Source organism: Lissotriton vulgaris, chromosome 1_1 (genome assembly GCF_964263255.1).
Source record: "Lissotriton vulgaris chromosome 1_1, aLisVul1.2, whole genome shotgun sequence".
Lineage (NCBI taxonomy): Eukaryota > Metazoa > Chordata > Amphibia > Caudata > Salamandridae > Lissotriton > Lissotriton vulgaris.
Window position 1 is genome coordinate 259,311,912 of NC_141685.1, and position 20,828 is coordinate 259,332,739.

Here is a 20,828-nt window from a genome sequence, read left to right on the forward strand (position 1 = left end):
AGGCTGAGCGTCGCTAAAAGGAACGAGAGTCTGCACAGCTTCTGTTTCGGACGAGGCAATGCCCTTCCTCACCCACGAGTCTGCTGGTAAAGGTATAGGTACCTTTTTAGTATGGGTGGCGTGCACCCAATTTTTGCGTCCTTCCAAACGAACAGCAGTCCTCGTGGCAAGGAGTACTTGGTAGGGTCCGGTGAAACGAGGCTCAAGGTTGCGTTTTCTGCCAAAGTTTCGCGTCACCACCCAGTCTCCGGGCTGGAGCTGGTGGCCTGGACCCTCCGTCTGCGTCGGCAGTGCTTCAAAGACCTGTTGGTGAATTAACCTCAGTTTAGCAGTCAGATCATGAAGATAATCGATCAACATTGGATATTCAAGATCAGAGAACACACTCGGTCTAGGGACCCCCCAAACATTTGCAGGGCGGCCGAACACAATCTCGTAGGGGCTAAGCCCTACTCGGGAGTGTACAGTCGCCCTAGTTGACAATAGAGCTAAGGGTAAAGCATCAGGCCACGAGAGACCAGTTGTAGCCTGAATCTTTGCTAACTTTAATTTAAGGGTACCGTTATAACCTTCAACCAAACCTGCTGACTGGGGATGATTGGCGCTGTGGAATTTTTGTGTAATTCCAAGGCCCTTACACACACTCTTCATCACACTCCCCACAAACTCACCTTCCGTTATCAGACCATACAATCCGTGGCATTCCATACCGAGGAAAGTATTCCTTCAGTAGGATTTAGGCAGTGGACAAAGCAGTGTTATCTTTGAGAGGGTAGGCTTCGATCCATCGGGAGAATGCGCAAACCACAACTAAAACGTACTTCAGGTTATTGCATCGCTCCATATGGATAAAATCTAGCTGAATCACCTCAAAGGGACATGAAGGGGGAGCAAAATGGCCAGGAGGTGTAGGGGTTCCCTCACCAGGATTGTACATCATACATATCATACAATTCTTAACCAATCTCTCAGCACACTTAGTAATACCGTCATTCTTCCATACAGGGGACAACAACTTGCAGATACCTTTCACACTAATATGTGCCAAACCGTGTGCCATCGTCACAACAGCTAGCACATATGCATCCGGCAACATCCAACTCTTATTCTCCGACAAATCAATCCAACAGCCATTCGCATCCAACTTTCCCGTACTCTCTTTCCACTTGGTTTTTTCAGTCTCGGTAGCCTCGTTCTGAATCGCTTTCACACTCTCGATAGTGTCCTCACACATACCAGTCTCTGTAGGCTACCTAACCGAACTCGTCACATACATTCTAGTGCTAAGGTTCCGGGCAGTCTCCTTAGCAATCTCATCCGCAAACGCATTACCACGACCAACATCATCCGTCACATTACGGTGTGCACTACATTTAATAATCGCCACCTGCTTGGGCAATGTAAGTGCGTCCAAAAGATCATTCACAAGCTGTCCATGCTGAATCTTCGTACCATGCGATGTCATAAACCCTCTCTCTCTCCACAAACGTCCAAAGCTATGGGCCACGCCAAATGCGTATTGGCTGTCCGTAAACACATTCACCCGTTTCCCTTTCGACAACACACATGCTCTAGTCAAAGCAATCAGCTCTGCCGCCTGAGCAGAATTCTGATTCAATCTCGCACTTTCCACAACAGTACTCAGTGTCACCACAGCATACGCAGTCGTTACATTGCCATTCGGCAACTTAAAACACGACCCATCCACATACAAGGTCCCATCGGGATCTTCCAATGGAGTATTTTTCAGGTCTACACGACCTTTTGTTTCCTCCTCCGTTCGTAAGTAGCAGTCATGAGGTGCTACTTCGTCTGATTCCATACTGATTGGCAACAGAGTCGCCGGGTTCAGGACGTTGCAACGTTTTATTTGAATGTGACTTGCCAAAGGCGTCAACTCATAACCAGACAACCTCGCACTCGTCAGGTGCTGGGTTTTCGTACGATTCAAAAGAGTGTCAACTGCATGCGGAACCATCACCGTAAGCATATTATCCATGACCATCCTGCAGATTGTCGGATGGACACTGCAGCTGCCGCTGTTGCTCTCAAACAACTCGGCAATGCTCTAGCTACCGGGTCCAAGGTCGAGGAAAAATATGCACATGGACGTTGCTTACCGCCGAATTGTTGCGTCAAAACACTCAACGCACAACCTTTCCTCTCGTGAACGTATAGTGTAAACGGCTTACTGTAGTCAGGGGTACCTAACACAGGGGCCGAACACAACGCATCACGCAGTTCAGAAAAACTTTTCTGACATTCTTCCGTCCATGGTAAAGGAGTTGGAACATCCTTACACGTAAGAGCCACCAATGGTTTCGCTAGCAATGAGAAATTTGGAATCCATTGCCTGCAGTATGACATGATACCTAAAAAGGCACGCACATCTCTCTGAGTTGTTGGCACAGTCATTCGAGCAATCGCTGCAATTCTCTCTGGGGTCAACCTTCTTCCCTCCTTTAACAATAAGTGACCTAGATAGGTTACTTCTTGACAACAATATTGCAGCTTAGAAGGTGACACCTTGTGATGTAAGTCACAGAGATGCTGCAACAACGACACCGTAGCAGTTTTGCAAATGTCCTGAGTATCTGCAGCCACCAATAAGTCATCAACATATTGGATCAAGGCCGCACCAACCGGCAACACAAATGCGTCAAGTTGGCCTTTCAAGGCTTGACTGTATATCGATGGACTCTCACAGTAGCCCTGAGGAGCGCGTTTAAACCTAAAGCTGCGTCCTACAAGAGAGAAACCGAAAAGGTCCCTGCTCTCCTCGGCAATCGGAATGCTGAAGAAAGCATTCTTCAGATCGATCACCGAGAACTAGGATGCAGAGGCTGGAATCAGAGTCAGTAGAGCCGTAATGTCAGGCACCACAGGGAACTGAGGAATCACAATTTTATTCACCTCCCGTAAATCGATAACAAAACGATAAACAGGTGGTTTTGATGGATCAGTGCGCTTCAGAATGGGCAGTACAGGGCTATTGCACACGTTTCCCCGAGTCTCCTCGATAACATCTTTCTCGATCAAATCATAAATGATCGCTAACAGCGCTCGCTCACCATCAAGGGAGATACTATACTGGGGAATACGTGGCAATCGCACATTAGATTTCAAATGAACAACATAAGGGGAGATGTCAAGCAGGCCCACGTCATTGGGACCTGTTGCCCACAAAGATGCAGGAAGAGAACTCAATTCCGGTGGAACTTATCGAGAGACAAGTACATAGGTGAGATGACTCTCTCACCCAAAGTAAGCTTCACTCCCGCAGGAGAACAATACAAAGTCGCATATAGTCGTTTCAGCAAATCCAAGCCCAAAAGATTTTCACCACAACCAGTAGTCAAAATCAAAGGAGCTTTCAGCACACGTGGCCCAATTGTAAGGGGCAACGGACGAGAAACCGGATTGCTAACGGGGGAGCCAGAGAATCCAACGGAAACATTTGTTAAGCCAGTCAAAGGTGCGCCAGGGAGTTTCGAATGCATGATGGAACTTTTCGCTGCACCAGTGTCCAACAGAAAAGGCTCAACGACGCCCGAGGTGGCAACTGCGACGTAAGGCCCTCTCTGATCAACCGGAACTGATACCACTCCCTCTCCTTGTCTACGGCTGTCCTAGTAATTACCGTTGTCAGCATCCTGATCGACGTAATAATCGTCCACATTGTACTGCGCAGATCTGCCTTGCGATGATCCACGCTGATCAAAACATTTATTAGAATCAGAAGAATTGCTAGAACGATCATTTTGAACACCACGACCTCTACCACGGGAGGCCTGCTGAGCACCACTACGACCTCCTCTAGATGAATTACCATTGTTTCGATCAAGCAAAACTGGACAATCGAATTTCAAATGACCCTCTCCCCTACAATAGGCACACTGATTGTACCCTAACGAAGATCTCTGCGAAGAGGAGTCATTTCGCGATTGCGACCTATTCGACTGAGACTGCGATCGATTCCGCTGTTGCGAATCATTCTGATTCGAACGTGGAGGATACGCTTGTTGCAACAACACTTTAGTTTTTAGCTCTTTTGTTTTTTTATCGGCACAATCACTTTCCTCTTTCTCTCCATTCTCATAATATTGGGCTGTGGCCAATATCTGAGCAGAAGTGGAAACAGCCCACGCACTTTCTGAATTTCGTAATTTGTTGCTTAGGTCCAGCAACAAATTTGAGACAAACTTGTCCACAAACAATCGCTGACCTCCCTCAGTGCCCATATCTTGCGCACTATGATCAATGAATGCCTCCTCAAATCTCGTAAAGAAATCAGAGACACTCTCATCCTTCTTTTGTTTGCAAGCGGACAGTTTGTCCCAATTTACCTTCATGGCTGGCATAAGCGTTTTCATAAGGGTGATAATTCTCTGGGGCAAAGCTGTAATTAGCTGTTCAGGCTTGGCCCCACCAACTTGTCACGTATCCGCCGCTACAAGAGCAGCCCAATCACCACCTAACTCTGCTACATGATTTTCCTGACGAATTCTCGCCCATACCGGTTGCGGTACAATATTGCCGAACAGCATATCGATGTCGACGAGGTTCATTATCGTAGCATCCACTAGCTGCGACAATTCTTTATAATACCCTGCAGGATTTTTGCGAGGGTCAGGCAGAGACTGCTTTACCTGCAAAACTTCCGACCGCTTCCATGGGAGGTGTATCCATACTCTCTGAAAGTGCGGCAAGACTGCAGGATTTTGAGTAGCATCACCTGGCATCCACACTGGTGGAACTTCGCGCATAGGATACTGACCAGGCGCTGCAAGCGGTCCCTCAATGTCTTCTAAAAACAATGCCAGAGGCATTATAGTAGGACGAAAAGACAACAACTGCTCGACGGCACGTCGAACATTAGTACCCACCAATATTCCGCTCGCAAACTGGAGCTGAAGATTACTGAGAGCAGTCATTACATCGTCAGATGCATCAGCCGATATTAGGTCACGTAAATGCTTGCACATTTCCTCAAACATGAACCTTTGTGTCGGTACGTTGAATTGACAAAACGTATCAAGCACCACACGTGGAGGATTTCTAAGGGGGTATTTCATCCAACCCATCGCCATGTTATACATCGAGTCACGTTCTTCACTACCGGGAAGCTGGCTCCGTCTTTGAGGACCATCCGAACCAGCAGACTCAAGAATAGGTCCAAGACAATTAAAGAAATTAGCAGCAACAGAAGGGGTACGACGTCGAACAGATGGAGAAGAAGAGTAACTCAACGGAGTAATAAGAGAAGTGTCAGAAACAGAAGGAACAGCAGGAGTAACCAGAACAGTAGGAGCAGCGGGAACAGGAGTATGGGGAAGTACGAGCGGAGGAGCAGTAGGGACAGAAGCAGGTAGGGGAGCAGGAACAGGTTGAATTACGGGAACAGGTTGTGGAACAGGAGCAGGAGCAGGTGGAGGAACAGGAGCAGGGGGAACCACAGGAACTACAGTACCCTGTGCGTACGGAGGTGGTGACTTCAAGAGATAGGACAAGGGGTCCTCTACTGATTCCTCCTTATCTGTACCCGTCGGTAAAGCGGGGTAACACTTATCTATTGTCATACGCTGCAATCTATCGAAAACTTCCTTTTCCTTTTCCTCCTTATCTCGCTGGAACTGCTCTGCGTTTCTTACCGTTGTAACAATACCTTCTCTCTTATTACGTTTTAGCTGTTTGATTTCTCTCTGCTTGGCTTCTTTACGCCACAACCGAAAAGAATCAAACATGGCCGGCCTTGCTTTTCTTTGGAACAATTTCGCTTCAAGATTATCTAAAATCGGGGTCTCAAAACTACCATGAGGTGGCCAACTAAGGACACCGTCTTTTTTAGTATAACAAACCCAACACTCATTGAATGTAATTGGACCCAAACCATGCCTACTGTACAGCTCATAAGTTGGAGTTCCAACCGGAGGTATCGGACACGAGTCCTCCAGTCGGGAATCCGTACCACAACCTTTAAAGCAACCGAACAAAGTACTACAGCCAGGCATCGTGCACACTAACCGAGTTTCACAAACGTCAAGGGTTACGGGATTACACTATATCCCAGTAATGAGCAAATCCCTCGGTTTTTGGCGACTGCAGACGTCAAATATCACAACAAAGAACAAAGTACTAAGAACCACAAATGCAATGGAACCATGCAACAACTAAGCACCCACAACAAAGGACTCTGGGAGCGACCCACAAATACTTAACTAAAAGATCAATGGCGTCACCAGGAAGGCCCATCTATCGTCTCGCTGTACCAAGGTCTACGCCAGGCGCCAAAACAGGTCTACAGTCAGGGCAGCAGTCCGTCGCAGCCGTCAGGAGGCGGGAATCTTCGCGGGAAAAGTCGTCGGGCCACTTGTTTCGACAACAGGATCGATGAAGCGGGGTGCACCTTCCCTCGGAGATTTCTCACGAAGTTCCTCACGATCGTCGGGCTTTGGACCGGTACCGCTGATGCAGCCCCACATTGGGCGCCAACTGAAGGACTGGGTTAATTTAAGACCCAGCGGTGCCAGGGAGAACACCTGAAACCTTCGTGGGTTACCTGTTCCGGCGTACAAATAACAGAGACACGGGACACTTCCTTCGGCGTCAAAGATTCGAGGTTTATTTACTGCAGGGAACACAGAAGTCACAGGAAGTACAACACGTGTAGGTTCGAGGAGACTGCTTCAACTTGTATCTGTGGATCGCTCCTTTTATACAGTTTTCGTACATAGGATAACATGGTACACAAAGGTTTACAACTTGGTTCCCATCGTAAAGACCATAAGGGGTCGCTTTCATGTATTCAGGGCCCGGAACATAAGTACAGTAACGTTTGGTAGTTCCCAACTGTAAAAGCACATCTTCTCACCATTAGTACATTCCAATCGGCAGTAAACAGATCGAGGAAAAGACGGAAACAGGTGCAGAGGAAGACAGGAACGAAGAGGGTGTAAAAGGGGAGGTACCAGGAAACACAAGCTGCAAGAATCAAAGGACGTGCCTAATGAGATGCACGACTAAGACAATAGTCCGGCACCGCAAGATGAGCCTCGAGCAGGGCCATCTGCCTTACTATGTCATCCCCCTCATCATAAAGACACCCTCAAAGGAACACGTGTCTTCATCAAGAGTTTGGGAATCCCAGGGTCGCGAAGCGGACAGCGTCCGTTCGCTGGCTACTTGAGGGCAAGAAACAAAATGGATGCCGTATCTAAGATGGAACCCGTGGGTTCAGATGAAGAAACCCACGAAACAAACGAACGGTTTAGGCTAGCACAGCGAAAACGCGTACACCAACTAAACTCGTCATTTGCGGTTCATAGATACCAGACTCGACCATATTCGTGCGAGTCGAAAACACCACTTACGATCATCACGGAACCTCATTCTGCTACTTCTTGGGAGTCGACTGGGCCTACTACTTATTATTGGCCACATGATTGTGGTTTCACCAGGTCGATTGATACAACTCCGTTCTCCTTTTTACCAGCATGGGGCGGTAGTACAACTGATCTTGTTCCGCTGACAGCTAAGACAGGTACTGCTTTTCTGTAAGAAGGCCCAAATTCCTTCTTCACCGCGATCTTTTCTCTGACCAGATCCCCAATCTTTGGAATCCAGACAGGTCTTGCTGGGACAGGTGGTTTTTCTTCAGTGGTAGTTTGCTTTAGCTTTTCGTTACTCCGACTTTTTCTTGTTTCATTTAAGTCCTGTAAAACAGTCAAATGATCTTTGATATCAAAGGCTTTTTGTCGCACCACTGAAGTCTGACAATTTAAGTCCTGAATGATCATTCTAGTACCAAATAAAAGTTTGTACGGAATGATACCTCCTAGAGAATTTCTTGGCATATTATTAAGACTACGTTGGACACTTATTAGATGTTTGACCCACCCGTCACCCGAACCTAATACCTTCGCTGTTCTAGATTGCTTTATGTCCCGGTTTTTTCTCTCCACTACCGCATTTCCCTCGTGATGGAATGGACTAGAATACCGCAATGCAATGCACATGCTGGCCATGGCCTCCTTGTAAGCCTGAGAGCTAAACGCAGGACCCTGGTCAGAATGTAGCATGCCAATTGCATATGTGCCAATAAAGACTCTTAAATCTTTTATAACAGTTCTGGAGTCAGCCGAGCGCTGGGGCCACATCCATATGAATCTCGTACAGGAATTCACTGTGACCATGATATATTTATAGTTGCCGTCCCTTTGTAATGGACCACAGTGGTCCAGGTAAAGACATGCTAATGGTTTGTCTGAGATTAGAAGGGGCGTCTGCGCTGGTCGTTTCACTGTTGATACTTTCATTTTGTGACATATTTCACATTCTAGAACATGGTTCCTAGTCTGTTTTCTCATTTGTGGCCACCAATATCTCTGTTTTAATAACCCAGCGGGTGCAGAGGCGAGATCTTCGTGTGCCGCTAAAATTAGTCCTAATCTGTGCTCCGTGTTTGGAATTACTCTATCCCCCACTCCAGGGATTTTAACAAACGGAACGTTGTTTGTATCAGTTTTGTATGAGTACTTTACTTGAAAGCCTTTCGGGAGTGTCTTACCGTTGTCTTTTACTGAAGCACTGACAGCTTGCATTATCTCGCTGTCTATTTTTGTTTTTGACTGAGTAATGGCAGGTACGGAAGCCGTTTGTACAGCTGATTTTGCTGCCTCGTTAGCCAATGAATTCCCCGCAACGTGAACGCCATCACGTTGATGACTCAGTGTATGAATCACGTGAGTCTTTTGTAGTTCTTTTTGTAAAAGAACTACCTGTTCCCAAAGCATTTTATGCTTAATTGTGCCACCGTTTTGCATCTTTGAAGTTGTTTTGAACCCAGTTCTGCAAGTATTCATTGTAAGACTGGACACAGTAATAGGAATCGCACACTATTAGTGTGGGGAATTCGCGATCGCTATTTTCAAGTGCCATCTTAAAAGCCTGTAGTTCAGCTCGCTGAGCTGTACAGTCTCCGAGTGATTGAGTTTTAGGTACCAAAGGTTTAAATTTTCCTTCGTGCCAACGACCTTTATCAATCGTGCACGCAGCGGGTTGTGCTGAGCCGTCTGTATATATTATACAACCGTAATGTTCTAGAGGCAGAATCTCAGTCGGCATATTGTAGAAATTCCTGTGTTTTTAAGTTAGGATCAAATTTGTATACTACATCTGGTGCAGCAAGAGAATTAACCCATTGTATCCATCTCGGATGTAAAGCTTTAGCATTGAGGATGCTTGTCCTTGTTACTGCTTCTAGGGCAGGTATTGGTGTAACGATAATTATTCGTTTAGCTTGTGCGAGGGCTCTTTCTTTTGCTACAGCAGTTTGAACCGCAGTTAGAATTTTTTCAGTAGAACTGAATTTCATTTCAGCTTGTGTGTACAAATGTGATATGTAAGCTATTGGTACCTTTTTTCCCTCATTAGAGATCAGGTATGTGAATCCGCATCTTCCTGGGATGACTCGGATTACAAGGTTGCGTTCGTTTGCGCGTGTTTGCAGTTTTGTTTTAGTTAACATGTCTGTCTGTAATGATCTTAAAATTTCAGTGTGTTTTTGAGTCCAATTAATTGGTTTAAAATCAGGTATTATTAGATCGTAGAGAGGTTTAACCCTCTCTGCATAATTTAGAATGTATGTTCTTCCGAAATTCAGGAAGCCTAGTATTGATTGTAAGTTCTTCAGCGTTTTTGGAGCTTGGAGTACTGCACACTTCTCTAAGAAGTTGTCTGCTAGGCTTTTGCCTTCACTTGATAATTCATATCCTAAAAATAGGACAGTTAGATGGGCAATTCGTGATTTTTTAAAGTTAAATTTGTACCCTTCAGCTGCGAACCCAAGTATTATGGTGTTCACTCTTTTCAAGTGAGTCTCCAGGTCATCGTCTGTAAGATAGATGTCATCGATATAGGATAATGCCTCATCATCATATATTTGTAGTAACTCTGTTACCCTGGCTGAGAATAATCCTGGGCTATTCTTGAATCCCTGTGGGAGACGACAAAATTGTTTTTGGGTCCCCATGCTGGAGAAAGCGGTCAAATATCTGCATTCAGGCGCTATGTTTTGACAGAAGAAACCATTTGAAATATCTAATGTTGTTTTATATTTCTTGCGCACAATGTTATTCATTAGTGCTGCACTGTGTGAGTTTTGTACTGCAAAAGTTTTACAGCAGGAGTTTAGATGTTTGTAGTCCAAAACTAGACGATATGAATCGTCTGGCTTGGAGACAGGAAACAAAGGATTATTCATTTGTGAGGTGCATGTTTCCATCACCCCCTGATATTCAAGTTGATTTAAAATTTCTTTTACTTGTTCTTTAGCTTCTTGCTTAACAGGATACTGCCTCTGTGCAGTAGGTTGAATTTTTAACTGGTTTTTATGGTGAGGAGAATCCTCATCCCATCTTACATGATTTTTATATAAGTGTGTATTTTTTATGTATTGGAATGTGATTTGAGAATGCAGGCATAATCAATTCTTCGCCATATGGGCACTCCCTGACAAACTCTGGTGGCCAGTCCTTTTCTGCTAGAAAGGTATCATAACCTTTAGATAGGTTCTCCCAAAAGAGACCTTTTTTTTCCTAGTTTTATCTCCCTCTATACGTAATGTTATTTCATATAGTCTATGGGGCACGCTCACTCGGGTGTCTGCAGTTTCCACTTGAATGTATTAATTCGTGTCCACTGTCTCCAGAAGATTCATCAGGATCTTGCGAGCTATGCTCACATCTGCTGCGCTGTCTATCATTGCATTTACTTTGATGAGCAGGTTCCTTGTCTTTGGACTTGACATGCTCTTCTTTATCTTCTGACTGTCCTCTTCTTTCCGATTTCTTTGATGAAATCTGAAAAGATTGCGAGGGACGTGTATCAATATCTTGATATCTGCCAGGTTGTCTCAAATTGTCCCTATTTCTAAGGTTGTATCTTTTTTCAGAGGGTTCCCTTTGGGGAGACTTGCCCCCCCCCCCCGTTCTGGAGATTTATCTCTTTGTTGGGGAGACCTTACTCTGGTCTGAAACTGTTTTTCTCTGGGAGTGGTTTGTTTATTACCCTCCCACTTCTTCTTTTGAGAATTGAGATTATTTTTAATAAAAAAAATTCAGGATTTTCAATTAGTTGGGGTTTTACTGGTTTACCACCCAAGCTATCTCTACCTAATTCTTCATAGGATTATTCAATTATTTTAGCTAGCTCAAAAGGTTGGTCTGTTATATCCGTCTCTTTAAAATTTTGGCGGATCGCCAAACTTGCTGCTTCTCCTTTTATGTTAGCTAATAATATAGCCGAGACCTGCTTAAAGTCTTTCAGTAATTTCATACCCAGAGTTAAAGCAGGTTCTGGACCGTATTCATTTTGAATCTGTCTTAGTACGTCTGGTATCACCGCTATAGACGGAACACCATGTGTTTTTGTGTAGATAGAAGCAAAGACTGTGCCCCAAGTGTCACAGTCCTCCACATGTGGTGCGATCCCCATTGGGAGACAGATAGTCAGAATTCTGTGTTTTTCGTGAGGGGTAGTATCAGGAAATACTGCCTCTATTTGAGTAATTTTTTGAGCTAACCAGAATGGAATTTGTTCCTGTTTTGTGGGTGTTTTACCAAGACATGATTGTATATTCTGTGGTGTAATCTTGTTTGTGTTCCCCTGGTGAGGGGTGTTTTGTGGAAGTTTAATTGCAGGTTGGACTGTTGAAGTCCGCATGACATATTGGACCAATTGTCTATGTATTTTAATTAGTTGTTTTAACTGAACTAAAAGTTCTCTGTCTGACATTGTTTCAATTTCCGGATGTGGTGTGTAGCTGGCTAGAACCGGTCATGTGGCTCCTGGTCTACCTAGTGGACCGAGCCTGGTAATGTGATTTTGATGCTTTAGGGTGCCATTAAACCAGAGCAGTTGCTCTTGGTATGTTAGTGGAATTTCAACTTCCTCGAAAGGAAAGTATTCCTCTGGAGCTTCTGCTATTTTGTAGTAGTGGAACTCATCTGTTAAAGAATGTGCTGCTGGAAAATGTATCCAGGAATAGAATACCTCTCTCTGCCGAAATTCATGCGCCTCTACCACAAATACGACTATACCACCTCTTGATGTTACTCCATTTTCTATAAGTTTTATAGTTATGTTTTTTCTTATATTGACCGGGATGATTATTGCATCGTGGTCGTCATCATTAGAACCTGTAAGGTCTGCACCCGGTTGATTCGCATCTACTGCGGCTCCACCGGTTTCGTTGTTGTCACCGTGATTTGACATTGTTTAATGAAAGTCTTTTGCAGAGCAAGTTTTGAGAAAACAAAGATTAGGTGCACAATATTTTGGAACACTGTATCCTTCAACGTTGACTAAACCAAAAACTAATACATAGGATTCTCATCCTACTAAGTTCTGGCGGATATTAACCTTTCACCCACTCCAGACGTCTATTGGAGTTTTTACGGGAAAAAGGGGTCTGTGTGAAAAAGCACGACTGAGTCCTCTAGTATCTTGCGCTAGATTATCGCTTTGCCAAACGTTGGGCGCCATGTAGTGTAGTTCCTATTTTCCCAATAGGCTTCTGACAACCGCATAAACATGACAGCTTTGCTCCCCCAGAATAAGGAGTATATCTCCAGAGTCGTGTGAAAACAATAGATATCTATTTCACTCGGTCAATCGTGCTTACTTAGTTTCACCAGAGTGCAGAGAAATAGAGAGACAGGCGTTTTCAATAAAAGGTGTTATTTATTGAGCAGTCTTCTTTCTAATGCAAGAGAACTGAATTGCTATAATTGCAATACTTGTCATAAAGTAACGTGCGTACCGTAAAAGGAGTATTATGAAAAAATACTGTAAAAGCATTGATATGATTTCTGAGCCATATGATACTTAAAAGGTATAAAACATATACAATTACATACAATGATAAAAGTTGACTAAACGTACTCAACTGATGTTTCTAAATATGCCTATCCCAGTGTACCTAACCTAGGCCTAGTACATGGGAAGGAGTAAAGGAGTTTTTAAGTTAAGTTAGTTTTGCCAAGAATCTGACTCAAGAATTCTCTTAAGGATCTAATCAGCTCCGTACCTTGGATTTAGAATGAAGGAGGTCTTGTATCTCGCTCTCAGGATTCGATCTCCCAGTAACCCGCAAGGGTGACTGGAAACACTGGAGCTGGATTTTCTCGGCAGGAGAAAAAGACAGCGTCTTTCTCAGTGCGTCAAATGGGAGGGAAGGCTTCCTTCGGCACTCTCATCAGCTGGGCTTTGGATAAGTAGATAGCCGCTCTGCTCCAAACCACTGTGTGTTGCTTTAGGCAAACGCTGGTATATTCATACCTGGAAGGTGCTGTGTTTGACGTAAGGTTGGACATAAGACGTCAATAAAAGATGTCACTAAGATCTGGCCGTTTCTTTCGCAGGAGTTCTAGGACAAATTAAAACATATGGCTGAGATACCCGCCACCCCCTCTCAACACAATCCCCAAGGATGGGAAACCGGAAACAGTTCTGAAGTTTTTGGAAGACGGGAGGGAGTAACCCTCCCGGCCGTATTTATTAAAATATGAAACAAAATTAAAACATTAAATAAACAGTTTCATATTATGTACAATTTCATTACCACATTGCGATGTTTGGCTAACCTTAACAGATTCTCTAATACAAAGGTTCTCCTAGCCGAACTAACATCCTACAAAACATTTACTTGAAATTTTGAAATTGTACATCCTAACGTTTAAGGGCCAACGGCAAGGTCGTAACCGGTGTCAAGATCCCTAACCCAGAAATATCGCCCTCACTTGAGGGGCGGCCCAGAGGCGTACCTCAAGTGCAATTACCAATTTCCCTTGACTTGACGGGGGCCCCAATAAAAACTCGACGCCACTTAGAGGTCGTACGAGGACTCGTGTGAGGTATCTAGAAGGTAGCGTAGACCCCCCCCCAAACCCCACACAACTTACCACATCTGCCGTCGCAGACGTCCTGGCCCCGGGAAATTCCCCAGGAGGGGGCTGTAACCCCTCCTACCCAGGAAGGGGCCTTGACCGCCTTTCCTTTTCTTTCGGCGACCCATCCTTAGAAGGGACCGCCTCCCCGTTGAGGGGCCAATGGCCACCTCCCCCGAGCGCTCCCATCCGTACTGGGTGACGCCCACTCATAGGGATCTTCCAATTAGTGCTCACCGATCATGACCTTACCGCCACAGGCCGGATAGTTGACCGGCTATCCGGACCCCCCACAACACTCCTACCTAAAGGTCATGGTATAACGTTTTTAGCCATGCTAAGAAGTCTCCTATGAGTAACTCATTCCCCACCCGGGACAAATGCACTCCATCCCCCAAATACATACTGTCATCATTAATACACCCGTGCGAGATAGAATGCAGTGTCTTGGAACGGAACAACCTACTCACTTTGTTATTAAGCTTTCTAACAGAATGATTCAAAGCAGGAACCGAAATAGCCCCCCGCCACACTTTCCGTGGGATCATATGGGACCACGCAATTGTGCACCCTGGAACTCTCCTTGCCAACCAACTTACTGTGGAAAGCATCGCCTCAAGAAGAAGTCGTCTACCAGTGGTGACCAAATCATTACCCCCAAGATGTACTATGACTACAGACGGCGGTGACCTCGTCCGCCCTAGCAAACCCTCAAAATATGATTGAAACTGGTCAATACAGAGACCGCCTCTTCCGTAGAAGGACACACTGTACCCGTATTCCCCAGCTACGTGAATCATGTCACCTGCCTTGAATACGTCTGCGGCACGTCTCACGTATGTGTGGCCCACGACCCACACTTCCTTTTTCACCGCCGGTAATGTCTGACCGCTGGCCCGGTGTTGGGTCGACTGCAAAGTCCGCCCCGCCTCGTAGGCTTGCATAACTGAAAACCAAACAAAGACAAGAAGCGTGAGTACATCGTTACAGCTTCACAACATGTGCAACCGCACATACCTTTTATAACAATTGGAGGACCAACGCCCCACCCGTTTAACTTGTTCCACATTCAGACCCCTGGCTGTAGCTTCTGTAGCAGCCCCTATCCGAAAGGAATGGGTCCCAAACTCGCCCGGGTTCAAGCCCGCAGCGGCAATTGACATCGCAAGCACCCGCTGAAACTGAAACTTTGTCAGTGGGGTGGCGTCAGCGTGTCTCAACAAGGTCCCCCCCCATGATGCCACCCTTCGTGCTAAATAATCTTCTAAACACTTTACCGGGCACATGGAGGACCCGGGAATCCTGCGTATGATTACGCAGTCGCCCATCCCACTTTGATCGGTCTTGGACCTGACAAATGAGACCGTCATTGTCTCCCCCCTGATCTGGACGTGCTCCTGGCACAATCCTCCTGTCACATCCCGCTTGTTCCTCGCCACTAGTTCGCTTACCCGCATAGCCCCATGGAATGCCAGCGTAAAAGCGGCTCGGAATAACACTGTCTCAAACTGAGATGAACACGTAGCAGGGAGTCTGGATAATAACTGGGCCAGCCTATCCAAACCTATCGGGCGCCTATCGTCTACTCTGCGACCCTCAAGGCGTTGCCACCCCCGTCGCGCTTTCTGTACTACGAAAGACGCTGTCGGGTCATGGATCCCATGAGCCCTAGCAACAAAGGAAATGGCCGCCCGGTGCCTCTGAGCCGTGGCCACCGATTTCCCGACCAGATGTAAGGACATCAGAAAATTTACCACCCACTCCTCCTGGCCCCAAAGCTCCTCTCTATCAGTCCCCAAAAAGGCTAAATAGGACCGGAACGCCCCTTCATATGCCTTCCTCGTCCTGGGTGCTAAACTCTCTCCCACGAGGTTACGAAGTTCGGGGCACCGAGAGACCAGAGAGCTTCGGGAAAGGGTGCCGGTTCCGGGTCCGCTGTGGGAAGAAAACCCCAGAAAGCCTGCATACGAAAACGAGACAGTGCATCAGCCGCCTGGTTCATTACCCCTGGGACATGTCTTGCTCTGAATAGCACATTCAATTGCATACACAGTAAAACAATTTCCTTGAGCAGTCTCAAAATCCATTTGCATCGTGCTGCCTGGCTATTGATACACTCGACCACGGTCATATTGTCAGACCAAAATACCACAGAGTGATCTTTGAACCCTTCGGGCCAAGTTCTCAGGGCCACTAAAATGGGGAAAAGTTCCAGGAAAGCAATGTTACTTGTCAGTCCACTGTCATGCCACCATGTCGGCCACTTTTGTGCAGACCATCTTGTGCCGAAGATGGCACCAAAACCTATGCTCCCTGCCGAATCTGTCCAAGCCCCAGCTCCTCAGAGGACACGGCCGGTTTGTTCCAGACGACTCGACCATTGAAATCCGCCAGAAATGCCAACCAAATGCGCATGTCCTGGCGGACCTCTGCCGAGAGCCTTGTGCGATGATGGCCCTCCTTCAGGCCGACCATGGCCTGAGCAATCGAACGGGAAAAGGGGCGGGCCATTGGTATAACCCTCAGGGCAAAATTCAACTGGCCAACTAACTGCTGTAGTTGATGCAGCTTAACTTTAGGTCCCTTTATACACATTTGCAGGGATGTCCTGAATTTTAACACTTTGTCAGCTGGTAAACGAAAACAACCTTCTCCGGAGTCTAACTCGATCCCCAGAAACTCGAGGCAAGTGGAAGGCCCCACAGTCTTACCTGGTGCCAATGGCACGCCAAACTGCTTCATCAAGACACAAAAGTGTGCCAAAGCCTGCCCACATTCCGGATCCCCGGCTGCCCCCAGGAACAAAAAATCATCAAGGTAATGCATCACATGCTGGAAACCCGTCTTCCTTGTGAAGACCCATTGTAGAAAACTACTGAATTTTTCGAAATAGGCACAAGATATAGAGCACCCCATCGGCATACACCTATCCATGTAATAATGACCCTGAAACATGAAACCAAGGAGACGCTGATCGTCTGGATGTACCGGGAGCAACCGGAACGCTGACTCGATATCAGATTTTGCCATCAGCGCCCCGGGCCCCAGGCGATTCAAAATGGCTACGGCCTCATCGAAGGATGCGTACCGCACCGAACACACTTCCGGGTCTATCGCTTCGTTTACGGAAAGACCACGTGGGGCTGATAAATTATGTATCAGCCGAAACTCACCCGGGTCCTTCTTTGGGACCACACCTAACGGGGAACAAACAAAGTTAAGAACCTGTGGTACACTAAACGGACCGGCGACTCGACCCCGAGTAACCTCCTTCCTGATCTTATCCTGTACCACGGTCGTATGCTGGAAGACCGAAAGCTGATTTTTACATTTCTCTACACCTTGAAAGTCCCCCACTGGGATGCGGAAACCATAGGAAAACCCGTTCCGCAACACCCCAGCAGAAGTACGATCCGGGTATTCACTGAGCCAGGGAATCATTGCCAAGGTATCAATCGGGGTAGGTAAAGGCGCCCCTCGGACTATGTTAGACCTGTTTGGCGCCTCCTCTACCCCCGTTATCACCCGTTTTGGCTCTGCACGTGGACTCAGGATGGGATGATTGCCCACACCCACTACATTCGTGTCTAAATTTGCACGATCCCTGGGGCCTAGTACATTTACCCCTGTTGAAGTTCCAACAGACCCCCCTTTTTCCTGTATTGCCGGCAGGCCTCGAGTAATTGTCGGTACCCGCACCTGATCGAAAGGGCGTCCCCGCATACTGGCGGGAGGGTTCGCCAACGTTACTCCCTACTAATGGCAATTTTAACATACCAGTATCCTCCATTTTGGACCATGACACAGAATCATAACAGTCCCACGTTAAGTTTTTATCATGTTCTTTAGCCTTTCTAAACAGATTATCATAACAGAACCAATGATTACCCTCGTGTGATACCGAGTACCCCATGATTCGTGACTGATAAATCGGCAATTCGGGTAACAGATCGGGCCTTCGTTCCCCCAAGATCGAGGTAAAAACCCCCCACGCTTTGCCCCAATTGCCAATGTTTTCATTTACCTTAAAGGCGGCCATTTTTGCGCGCCAAACACTCGGATGCATGAGATCCTTCTGGCCCTTAACATGCTCCATCTCATAGTGATCAGTAAGCAACGAGAAGATGTTTACGTACTCCCCTGCCCATATCTTCTCTTTAATAGCCAAAGGAACATGCTGACCCAACTTTTCCCTACGGGAGGGTGCTGACTCATCCCTCGCAATCGGCAATGGCCGCTTACCTGAACCGGACGCTGCCTCTGCTACTGAACCCGTCCCTTGTGGCTTCTCTACAGCTGTAGCCGGCGTGGACACCTTCGCTGCTTCCCGTGACTCACGCAACTGCTTCATCAGCACCTGTGCGTCGACAGCCGTGGCGCCCTCGCTACCTTTACCCAACCACGCTGCTAATTGTGCTGCCAGCTCGGGCGGCATATCTTCCCCGGACACGGGGGTGACCACAACGGGAATCGGATTCCCTTCCTCTAGCACGGGAGTGGGTGCCTCGAGCGGGGTACTGGGACCCTGGATGTCTTCCCCAGCTGCTCCCCTCCTGGGCCTCTTGTTTTTCCCTTCCGGGGCTGCTCCCGCCAAAGGACGTTTCGGTCCCCCTTCCTCGTTTTTATCCATTCGCCTCTTCAGTTCGGTCATCTCTTTCATGAGAACGCGCAGCATCTGGTCAGTAGTCATGCGCTTTCCCGCCTTCTTCGGCATTCTCCAACAGAGTATCTGAAAAACAAACAAGAACGATTACAACGCTCAAAATTGGCTCTTCGTTCCGTCTCGAGCTCACGTGCAGCGAGGAGGTGCAGCTTCAGAGCACAGGAACAAGAGGATGCCTTCGGATCTTGCTTCTCCTTTTATCCGTCTTCAGGGCGGGCGTAAACCCGCCCCTGCCTGCCCCAAGGGCGTGGCCAGCCGCGTCAGTGTCTAGGCCAACCCACTCTAGGGCGGGAAAAAGGCGCGCCCCGGCTACGCCGCTTCGGGCATACCAGCCGAGACTCGCCTCCCGCCCAAGATGGCTTCCCGGGGGGATCGTGGTACTCCGCCATACGTTCGGGGGGACCGAGTGGTCGCCCCTTTCCAAAAGCATGGGGAATTCCCAGGTTGCTGGAGGTTTGGTTTGTTTTAAGAACTCGTTGTACTTTCTAGGAGTCTAAGGAAGTAGCCTTGCCTTATTTGGATTGCATTGGCTATTACTAAATATGCCTTTATAAGGATATGATTTGTTATAACTACATAAGGGCATAAAACGGGAATATTTAATTAGGGTCCTTGGTACGTTCACCACAACGCAACTCCTCTCCCTCTTTCGCCTCACTTCAGGCTCCTTCTTCCTATAATAGGGAGATGGCAAGCCCGTCTGCGCCCGTCCGCGACCGGTCCGCGACCAGCGCCAGCCATGCTGCCGGTGAGTGCAGGGATATTAAGAGGGTCTTTTGGACTAGGTCCTAACTATTGGCGATGAGCACAGCTAAGCTATGTAAGGCTACCAGGACTAACTTGGCAAACTCTGAGCTACCGCAGTTGTGCTTGCATTGTGGCAAGGCACTGTGCGTTGACTCTATGACAGTCAACCCAAATTTAAAACCAAAAACCAAATCTACAGATGGCTCCTCGGAGACAATATTTAGGGCTGGCCTATTGAATTGCAGATCCCTCCCAAGGCATGCTGCCGATATTTGGCTGCTGCTGGCGGACTCGGAGTGGGACGCCTTATTTCTCACAGAAACGTGGTTGAATGAAGACAACTTGGCCGCTATTGCCCTAGCTGTTCCGTTGGGCTTTAAAATGAGCTTCTCGAACAGAGAGGATGACAGAAGGGGTGGCGGGGTGGCTTTCATTTTTAAGGAAAAATACACGTTAACGTCCTCTACACCCACCACTATAACAGGTATTGAGCGGTTATACTTCTGCTTGCAAGTCAACCCATAATTATCGTTAGCCGGGCTGATTATCTATAGACCCCCGGACTGTACTTCAGTCAGTACGTGCGAACTCATGGACCTTATTGTCCATAGTTCTCTAGCTCAACCCCACTACATAGTAGTTGGTGATTCAATGTCCAAGCAGAGAGGCCTAGCTGCCCCCAGGCTGTTCAACTAATGACAACTTTGAAAGCAGCCAATTTAACACAAATTATTACCGGACCCACGCACAGGGCAGGTCATACGTTTGATTTGATCTTCTCCAATATTCAGGATACGACAGCAAAGACCCTGCAGCCACTGCTCTGGTCTGATCACTTTCTAATCTCCTTTTCAATTACACTACACTCTTGCAACCAGGCTAAGGGCAGACACTCCTTTGTGCACAGGCAATGGAAGAACTTATCAGCATACACCTAGGCCCTGCCCTGGCAATTGATCCCCCAGCTCTAACCACAGACGCGAATATAGACGTGGTGGCGATGAATTTATGGATAGGCAAAACGGTGGAGGCCATCGCCCCAGCTAAACTCTCCATGTCACGTAGAGAATCACCTTCCGCCCCCTGGTTCTCAAGTTGATGGCAGAAAAGAGTAACTGCAAGAGACTGGAGCGCGTATGGCGGGAAAATACTGCGAATCAGCTAAGATTTGCTATAAGAAAGCCCTCCGTGAACTTGATAAATCTATAAAAAAAGGCCAAAAAAATCTTCATTTCTACTTCCATCCAGCAAGCTGAGCAATCGAGCAAAGAAGTCTTTAAGATTGTCCAATCCTTTTTAAGCCGAGAGTCATTGAGACAGAAATCACTCCGTCAGAGAGACTCTGCGAAAGACATTTCGAACTTCTTCGACAATAACATTTTGAAAGTTTATGACTCCATCACTAATCCCGGCCCCACAGTAATGGCGGACTCGGCTGATGACAGCACACCCTCCCCGACCCTAGTTCAATT